Source organism: Mercurialis annua, linkage group LG7 (assembly GCF_937616625.2).
Source record: "Mercurialis annua linkage group LG7, ddMerAnnu1.2, whole genome shotgun sequence".
In the NCBI taxonomy this organism is placed as follows: Eukaryota; Viridiplantae; Streptophyta; class Magnoliopsida; order Malpighiales; family Euphorbiaceae; genus Mercurialis; species Mercurialis annua.
In genome coordinates this window covers 27,170,819-27,181,097 of record NC_065576.1, presented here as the reverse complement: position 1 = coordinate 27,181,097, position 10,279 = coordinate 27,170,819, and the positions used below count along the sequence as shown (strand labels likewise).

General features: G+C 31.9%; 1 long non-coding RNA gene across 1 annotated transcript; it reads right to left on the bottom strand.

Annotated features, from left to right (window-relative positions):
• Positions 1-5,201: 5,201 nt before the first annotated feature.
• Positions 5,202-9,426, bottom strand: LOC126657556 (uncharacterized). The gene is made up of 7 exons (XR_007633365.2): positions 9,123-9,426; positions 8,882-9,031; positions 8,352-8,571; positions 7,869-8,054; positions 7,666-7,783; positions 5,759-5,850; positions 5,202-5,622 (listed from the first exon to the last, which is right to left on the bottom strand). It is a non-coding gene; the product is annotated as an uncharacterized LOC126657556 (long non-coding RNA).
• Between the last annotated feature and the right edge of the window lie 853 nt (positions 9,427-10,279).

Here is a 10,279-nt window from a genome sequence, read left to right as displayed (position 1 = left end):
CTTCACGAAACAAATCCAAACGTTTCACCTTTTTAGTGATTTAAGCCAAACATTTACAAATGTTACGAAAAAAATGCAAATGTTTCCCTTTTTTAACGATTTATGCCAAACGTTTACAAACGTTACGAACAAATCCAAACGTTTCACCTTTTTAGCGATTTAAGCCAAACGTTTACAAACATTACGAAACCAATCCAAACGTTTCACCTTTTTAGCGATTTAAGCCAAACCTTTAACATTTTTAGTGATTTAAGCCAAACGTTTACAAACGTTACGAAACAAATCCAAACGTTTCCCCTTTTTAGCAATTTAATCCAAACATTTACAAACGTTTCGAAACAAATCGAAACGTTTCACCTATTTAGCGATTTAAGCCAAACATTAACAAACGTTACGAAACAAATCCAAACATTTCACCTTTTTAGCGATTTAAGCCAAACGTTTACAAACTTCACGAAACAAATCCAAACGTTTCACCTTTTTAGTGATGTAAGCCAAACATTTACAAACGTTACGAAAAAAATGCAAACGTTTCCCATTTTTAACGATTTATGCCAAATGTTTACAAACGTTACGAACAAATCCAAACGTTTCACCTTTTTAGCGATTTAAGCCAAACGTTTACAAACATTATGAAACAAATCCAAACGTTTCACCTTTTTTGCGATTTAAGCCAAACGTTTCACATTTTTAGCGATTTAAGCCAAACGTTTACAAACGTTACGAAACAAATCCAAACGTTTCATCTTTTTAGCGATTTAAGCCAAACATTTACAAACGTTACGCAACAAATCCAAACGTTTCACCTTTTTAGCGATTTAGGCCGAACGCTTACAAACGTTACGAAACTAATCCAAATGTTTTATGAAACCCTTTTAAGCAAATTAACCAAACGTTTACAACAATTCAAACGTTTCAGCTTTTTAGCCACTACAAAAAATTTGGCTTATTGGGACGAACGAAATTTATCACGTTAAGCCCAAAATTTGTCACAACAACGTTATTGTGACTACTTTGTGACAAATTTTGTTGGTCAAAACAAACAAGTCACAATAAGTCAATTTTATAGTTTGTCACCATAAATTTTCTATTGTGATAAAATTGTTTTGTCACATTCATATTTATTGTGACGAAAATGTATATCACAAGTAATCAAATGTTGCCAAAATTTGTCGTAATATACATCGACTTCTAGTGACAAAACGCTAATAACGTGACAAAAAAAATATTTATCACAATTCATATAAATTTGTCACTACATATACCGAGTTATTAGTGACAAAAAGATTATGCAGTGACAAAACCATATTTATCACAATTAATATACATTTGTCACTACATACGTCGAGTTATTAGTGACAAAAAGATTGTGAAGTGACAACAAATATTTATCACAAATAATCTATCATAACATGACGAAATTAATTGTCATAATAATTAATTAACTGTGATAAATTTAATTTATCACAAGAAGTAATTTAACATAACGTGACGAAATTAATTGTCATTATAATTAATTAGTTGTGATAAATTTAGTTTATCGCAACACGTAATTTAACATTACGTGACGAAATTAATTGTCATTATCATTTGTCAACGGTGATAAATTTAATTTATCACAAGAAGTAATTTATCATAACGTGACGAAATTAATTGTCATTATCATTTCATAACGTGACGAAATTAATTGTCATTATAATTAGTTAGCAGTGACAAAATTAATTGTCATATATAGTAGAAGTAAATAATAATTGATATACGAGGAAGGGATAAGAAAGATCGTCGATATAAGGACACGGAATCTACAAATAAACGAGGTTCCGACGATACGAGTTCTTTAGAAGAACCACCATAGTAAGAAAGGTGTAAGTGAAAAGTGGAAGTAAATATGCAATAAGAATATGCATATTAGTTTGTTTAGGTAAGTGGCAAAGGTTTGAATTCGAGGACGAATTCATTATAAGGTGGGGTGAATGTAATGACCCCAATATTTTGAAATAAGAAAATAATGCCACGAGTCCTAAAGTTTCGTAATTTTGGACCAAGTAGGTCGGGAAATGGACACCGAAACGAGATTTATTAAAGATAGCTCGAGAAATAATAATAATTCAAAATGGGAATTATTATTATTTATAATAAATAAGGACTAATCAGAAAAGGATATCCGAAATTATTTGGAAAGTTAGCACGACAGTTATTTGCAAATTTGAGTTTAAGTGAAACTTATCCGTTTTGAGCCAAAGTGAGCTTTTAGCCACTTTGAGTCAAAGTGGCACTTTAGCCAAAACTTAAGTAAAATAAGTGATTAATATTATTTATTTGGAAATAAATAATATGGAGTTGATCGAACTTAAAAGATTTAGCGTTCGACGGACGAAAACAGACAAATTTTAAGTTAGAAATTGAAGTAGTTTAAGTCGATTTATTTAAGGACCTAAAAGAACCTTTTGACATGCCATATAATGCCTAAGCATGAGATATAGATGGGCATAAACTCAGATTTCCAGAATTTCACTCGTTCTTCATCTCCTCATTTCATCAAATATAGAAATTCTTCAAATCACCATAACTTCTTCGTTTTTGATCCGAATTGAGCGATTCTTGCGGCCACGGAACGAGCGTAGAATCCTCTATTGATTTATCCAAGAAAATAAAGGTAAGGAGATCAGTTTATTATTAGGGTTTCTGAAGTTTCAATTCGGTTTTGGTTATTGATTTGGGGATTTTTGCTTATTGTTAGTTTAAGATGTGATTAAGCTTTCATGAAGCAAAATCATGGTGATTTGGATTATAAATTAATTTGGACAAGAGGTGTTCTTGAAGGTAAGGGAATTCTGAAAATTTCAAGTCTTTGATTGATATGTTTGATTGATGTTTTAGCATAAGAAATTGGTAATAGTCATGAGGATAAGGTGTTTGATGTTTTGCCTAAGTGAAGTGTGTTGTGTTGTTGGTATTTTGGTATGGAATGGTGATGAGGGGCTCGGTCCTAGGCATAGTAGTATGTTAAGAGTTAAGTAAGGTCTTGAGACTTGTTGTTGGTATTTTGGTATGGAATGGTGATTTGTGCTGAGTTTGAGTTGAGTTAAGTTGTATGTACAAAGTTTGTTAAGTTGCTGAAATTTGGCACTGCAGAACAGCCCTGTTGCGAGGCTTGTATCTCAGGCTATAGAGCTCCAAATTAAGTTCCGTTTGTTGGTACGGAAACTTAAGAGTGTCGTCTAAATATGTTCAGGTTTATCTTTCTGCTAATTAGGGCTCTAAATGGCCCAAACGAAGCAGAACATTTTATAGCATGTAGCAGTTCTAAAATCTGGACAGCCCCTAGTTACTAACTTAAGGGCTAGTTTCCGACACCTTCGGGTGCTAGTTTTAGTCCGAGACCTAAACGAAAGTCGAAGATAACATTCTGAACTTTAAGAATGTTGGTTTCGCTTTGAGGTCAGACTATTTTACGATAAGCAAATATAGTCAACTACGGGGTCGATAATGTGACAAGTTATGTAACTTGTTTAAATCTCGAGTCTATGTGTTGTTGAGTTAGAATGTCACTTGAGATCCGTTTGATATATGTCCTAGGTCTGATAAGGCAACCTAATAGCGGACAAGGAACTCAGGGAGCTTACGCTATAATAAGCAAAGATTTTGGATAAGCAAGTTGTGAGTATATTTTACTTACTCGCATTATCGTAATTAAATATATGTTAATATATTATATGAATAATACTTGAACGCATCGCAAATGTGTATTGTTTTGACTGTTTCGGATTGGATTGGTTGTTTTGTATATGGATTGATTTGTATTGTTTGGCTTTGATTGTTTGTATTGGCTTGATTTGATTGGATTGGTTTGTGTCGTTTGTATACGACTTATTTGTATTGCTTTGTATATGCAACTTGTGATTTGTATATGATTCAAATTCGAAATGTGATATGCCTTCATGGCTATTGGATAGTCATTTGATCTGGTAAATGATGCATTAAAGTGTTTCTAGTTGAAGTTGTTTTGAGATTTGCTTTTGTGGCCAAATGGTTATTTAGTTGTGCATAAATGGTTTGAGATTTATGATGGTGATATGCCACTCTGTAATAATGTATATGAGAGGTGCTGAGTTGTGATATGCACATGTGATTATGTGCTGAGATAGAGATATGCACATGGGAGAATATTTTGTTAGGTGTCAATGCGCATGACACCGGGCTAAGTCCTGAACGATGGTCGGTGAAGGGAGAAGGGCCGAGCCTGCTAATGAAGTAGAAGGGTTAGCCGTCAGGTGGCCTAGAAAGAGTCTAGCTAGGCTGTAAGCCAGTGTTGTGTTCCTGGTTGCAGACCTAGGGTTTGGTGAATTATTACAGAGATGGATATCACAATTGTTGATATGATGTTCATGTCATTATGAGTTTTATAGATGTTGAGAATATTGTTGTTAATCATGTCACAGCTAGAACCTTTGGTTGGTTGTGTATGTGAGATAAATGAAAATGCGTATTATTTAAGAATTAGAGATTTAACTAGTTTGTAATGGAGTAAAAGTATATGTATATGAAAGGATTGTGTTTGCATAAAACGTTTTAAAAATGCGATGCTATTTTGATAATAGGGTATGTAACGTATAACTCACTCAGTCTCGACTGACCCCCCCCCCCCCCCCAACAGTGTATATTGCAGGTGTGTGGTATATGACACGACAGACTTCTACCCTAGTTCCAGAAGTCTTTATGTACAGGAAGAAGGAGTCAACCAATAGTGCTGCAGTAGGATCGAGTCCTAGCATATGTATGTTTGTTTGTCAAACGATTTTCGTGTATGATATAACTCTGATAGTAAAAGTGTTTTGAGACTTCCGCTATAAAATTGTTTTCTTTGTTTTGAGAATGGGCTGTGCTATGATGTGGGGCCTTGCATGATAAGACCCAAGTTCCTATGGAACGCTTTGTGTTTTGAAACAGACGTTTGTACACGTCAAAGCTCAAGAAGATTTTAATGAATTTGATTTGTTTATGGGGGCATTTGAATTTTAGGAATGAATGTTTTGCGAAAAAATTTATACGTGTTTTTAAAGGCTTGCTACGGGTTTTGGAACTACCATTTACATTTCCTAGCGCCGGTCACGGCTCGTGATTTCAGGTCGTGACAAATTTGGTGAATACAGTAAATTGTTGCTCAAATAAATGAATAAAAAACAAAACCAATTCAAATATTACATAAATAAATAAATGAATAAATCTTCAATAATACTGAAATAACTGATCGTATGCAAACATGTAAAATAATTGCTATAAAGAAAAGAAACTGAATTAAGCCTAACTTTTGATATAAGAGATGTCCATCTTCTTTCATTCCAACAATTCCCATCTACAAGAAAAAAATTACGTTTATAATATACTTTTTTATTTTCAAACTGACGTAATTAAGGAAATAATTTTAAAATTATAAAGAAAAATTAAAAGCATAAAGAATTAAAAGATATATTTAAGTAAGCCGTCACATAGCAATCGTTAGATTGTTCGTCGTTAAGATATTTTTCGCTGCCATCAATAGATGTTTCGCCGCCATGAATAGATTAAGCCTAACTTTTGATATAGGAGACGTTCATCTTCTTTCATTCCAACAATTCCCATCTGCAAGAAAAAAGATACATTTATAATATACACTTTTAATTTCAAACTGACATATTTAAGTGAATAATTTTGAAATTATAAAGGAAAATAAAAGTGTAACAAATTAAAAAATATATTTAAGTAAGTCGTCACATACCAATCATTAGATGTTTCCACGCCATCAATAGATGTTTCCAAGCCATCAATAGATGTAAATAAACACGAAAATGAGCTACGGTTTTAACCATCCTGTGAATAAAAACAAATAAAAGGTAATTATTATATGTAAAATATTATCAACGGTTAATTAAGATCCAAACTAAAGCATAATATGGTTAAAGATGTTAGATCAAACAATATTTTATTGATTAATAACTAATTAATACTGATCGTTATCATCCTCGCCCTTCTCATGACCTACTTAAAACTTAACATAATGCTAAATTTGAAGACATCTAATTACAACTAGTGATGGTTAGCTATCAACAAAATTGTACCCCTCATGCAAATATGTATTGCCATTTACATGTTCAATATCAAAAATAATAACAGGCTAATTATAAAAAAAAATAGCATTGAATAAACCCATAAGATTGGAGTTCCAGTCAATCTATCATTGTAATAACAATAATAATGGTAAAATGCAAAATCAAAAGAGTATGTACTAAGGAACAAAATTTAAGCTATAGAATGTAAGAATGACCATAGCCATTTCCATAATTGGTTCAAACATTTACAATCTTCACGTGTAAAATTTACAGTTTTTCTTATGAGCTAAAAATGTGGTTTTAAAAGTTTCAACCAGTGCTTCTATACTTCTAAGGATCATGAACTTTTGCCTTTTTCTAGTTTAAGTATCTTATCATTTTCTACAGAACTCTCAACTGTTTGCTGCATATTCATTTCTATTATTTTCATAAATCATAACCTTTTTCACAAATCCCATAAATTAGAAGATATAGACATAAACAACAATCAAATCAACCATTTCCATGAACCTCAATTCACCCTCTGCCGATATACTCATAAGAAGAAACGGTCTTTTAGTTACGTTGTAGGCAATTCTTTTTCAATTTGTATTAAAAATGAACTATTTTTATAGTACAGGGACTGGAACGCTAAAGAGTTATTACAAATATAGGGTTTCTAGAATCATAAAGGTTTCCAGATGCAAAAACAAAATTTCCAATGAAAGGACTCGGACAAGTTCCTACTGCTCAGTATAGGTTTATAATATTTTATTCTATACCCATGGAAAAAAGTATCTTTAAAGAAATTTTGAACATATATATTCAAAACAATTGGCAATGCTTATACAAATGATTTACAAAGAAAGTAATTGCTTACTCCAGTTCATCATTCATCATGCAATGGCCATAAAAAACACTAATTGTCCAAAGATTCTATTTTCTTGCATAATAATTTTTTCCAATAGTTCACAACCATTACAGTAAAAAGAGTATCAGATTCTATGAAATAAGTCAATTATTAAAGATGAAAAAGTTGTTTGACTTTTTAGAATTTCAAGCGAAAAAATATTTACGCAAAACATCTAGTAGAATTTTCAAATTTTATCCAGAAACATGAACATTTTCAGATTTGAGAAGTAGCCTTTTTCCTCTTCTATTTGAACTAAAATCAAAATATAGACAACCGCATCTTCTATTTTACACTTCTTATCTTAAATTTATCTTAATCAAATGTTTTGGTAAGTTTCATTTGCTTATTTTTCTTTGATAATCTGTATTATAATCTTGTCAAGAAGCAGGACAGCCTAATATCAGATTAGTTACCGCTAATTATCACATCATCGCAATTCAAACAAAAATAGGCAGCAAATCATGCTTTCTAATTATTCCAATGGCAAGAGCGATTCAAACTCCAAATTAAACAAAACACGAAAACTCCCTACACAAATGTCTCAGCCATAAGGCTGCGACTTGCTAACAGTTTACACAACCGAACTACAATCACATTATCTAACATGTCTCAATACTGCAAATAAGCCATAATCCAAAAACTAGAAGAAAGGTGCATACCTTTTCAGTCCGGCTAGAAGCGTACCTTATAATTTCTCTTTTCCCCTTTTTTTAGCTTGACTTGCTCATTAATCAGGAGAGATCCTAGCTGCTTCCGTGTCCTCAAATGCTCTCTAAGCCTTCTTTAATTCCCCATCCATTCTCTAGCAGTTGTTTAAGTAAAGTTTTACATATAACTGTTGGAGGCATCCAGACAATGTAAACAAATTGAAATACTTAAATTGATACCTGAGTGATAGACTTGTTAGCAGAAAGTTCATCAACGTTGCTAATATTCACCTGGACTGAATTCACAAGAAGATCACCTGCTATTTTTTGCGCTTCTTTTGGCCAGGTTGCAGTGTACATAAGTGTCCGTCTCCGAGGAGGTATCTCATTCACAATTTTACGTATCTGAGGCGTGCTAATTACCAACTGTCATGAAAAAAAGTACACATCCTTAACAAAATTAAGAATTAGTCATTAAAACATTTATCATTAAAGACATTACATTACAATTGTCAAGTTTACATTTTCTTCTAACTGTTAAAAGTTATAGAGATAGTTTACATGAGACTTAAAGTAGTCATGCAGTAATCGAAGAGTGCAAGAAATTGAACAATTAGAAACCAAAATACGAAATCTGTTAGCATAACAACATTCATTAATTCATACTACCAGTTTTATAAAACTAAAAGTTAAACAAATAAATCAGAGCTAGGAAAAAAATACCTGAATAAATAAATGAAAGAAACAAATAATTTTCCTGCTTATCTCTAGATGTTAAAAGGTTTTCTGGAGTTCTTTTCCATTTAAAAGGCATTAGAACTTGTCTAGAAACAAGACTAACACAATTCTCTAGAACAAAATCTGTGTCTATATTATAAACTCTATCCCCAGTAGACCTTTTCCGATGAAGATAACATCCACAAACCGAAAGCAATGGTCCAAACTACAAATTGAAAGCAAATTATTAGGCATGTAACAAGAGAAAACAATATGAAATTATATATTTGTAAGTATTTTGAATAGGATCTTTAGAGACATAGCACACATCTCATAGTAAATTATGACTAGAATAAAAATCCACCAGTTCAAAATCAAGAAACATCACAGCTCAATCTATTTTTTAAATTTTTTAGAGAAATAGATAAAAATATTTCTGAAATCAACAAGATTACATCTTTTTAACTTTAATAAAAATTGGCTAACTAATTAGTCAAAAATGAAAAATAGCAGCCAAGAACGATGGAATCGCATACATGATTTATAAATTTCATCACCGCAATCTTTCAATCCCCAATCTTCTACCGCACTCGGAAAAAAAATCTTTTTTAAATGAGAAGCACCGCTCTCTCTCTCACCTTCAATTATACCCATCTTGCCACTGTCGTTGATTATCTTTGCCGGACCTAAAAAAATAGCAAAAAACGACACCGGCTAATCCACTGTGATTTTTTAAAGGCAAACAATGGAAGTAGAGCTCAATGAAACCCTACTTACCTAGCTTTTCTTCATTGGAACGACACTCACAAAAACAAATCGGACGCTGGAAAACATCTTGCAATGAGCGGTTTATATAATTTGGAATAAAAAATCTTCAGCTTGAAAAAAAAGTGTGAATTAATTATTTAGGGGAAAGCGAGAAAATGAAGGAGATCGTGGTCACCTCTTTGCAATCGTGAAGATTAAAAAAAGGGGTAGCGAGCGGAAGCGGTGATGCGTAGCGAGCGGCGACAGTGATGGGCAGCAAGCGGCGGCAGCGTTAATGGCGAAAGCGCAGTGACAGTGATCTTATTCACGTTGAATTGGTTTCTCCCTTTTGTTTAGATTTAAGAGATGTTAATTTAGTCTTTTGGGAAATACAAAAATTAAGGTGGGAAAATTATTTGATTTACCGCCCATAATTTTTACGAAAATAGTGAATATTGAGGGACTTTTTATGCTAACGATGACCGTTTAAAAATAATTATCATTATTATCGTTATTATTAATGAGAAATTTCTTATACTATCATAAATTGTAAATAAATTACACTTTTAATGACGATATTTGAAAAGTCGTTGTGAGCGGAGCGGGTTTCGGAGGGGGTCGTCTCGCTCGCCCAGGCTTATGGTCGACTCGTGTTCTGGTTAGGATCTGATAAAATGTGAAGTCGTTTATTTTACATATTATGATAAAATTTATTTTATCATAATAATTTATTTTTAATATACAGTGACAAAACGGTTTTTGTCAAAACCCATTGTCACAACAAACATAATTAATTTTTACAGTGACAAAAATATTTGACACAATATTTAATTATCACAACATTATATAATTTTAATTAATTGCTGCAAAATAAAATTTGTCACAAACGTCTTTAAATATTATGTTAAAATTTATTTTATCATTATAATTGTATATATTTTCTTCTTTACCATTTATTTTATGTAATTCGTTTTTCTTTCTCTATTTTGTGTGTATTTTGTGTTTTATAAGGTTGACATATGGTCGACATATGGTTCATTTACGGTTATTAGAACTATAGTTTAAAATACAGGAACAAAACATTTATTTTGGCAAAATACTTTGTCACAAAAACATATTTACTTTTTTTATAGTGACAAATAAATATGACACAATAAACTATAGTGTAAAGATTATTTTTTGAGTTA